Genomic DNA, 232 nt, shown 5'->3' on the forward strand with positions numbered 1-232 from the left:
GCAATGACTTTCGGACTCTTGCAAGTAGCGTTATTTGAAAAACATGTGAGTGAGGAAGGACAGGAAGAAATTATTATTTGATTTGATAAAACTATTCTGAACATTACATTTTACTTTACTCTAACAATCAATTGTCACATCAACGTAACTTATCCGACGAGCATCATCGATAAAAAAACATATATTACATAATATTATTATCAAATATGATATCCCTTAAAATGTAGTTTCG

General features: G+C 29.7%; 1 protein-coding gene across 1 annotated transcript in view; it reads right to left on the minus strand.

Moving 5' to 3' along the window:
• The window catches only part of LOC119582228 (endothelin-converting enzyme 2-like), a 39,160-nt gene that overhangs the window by 6,786 nt on the left and 32,142 nt on the right, over positions 1–232 (minus strand).

Source organism: Penaeus monodon, chromosome 15, assembly GCF_015228065.2.
Source record: "Penaeus monodon isolate SGIC_2016 chromosome 15, NSTDA_Pmon_1, whole genome shotgun sequence".
NCBI lineage: Eukaryota > Metazoa > Arthropoda > Malacostraca > Decapoda > Penaeidae > Penaeus > Penaeus monodon.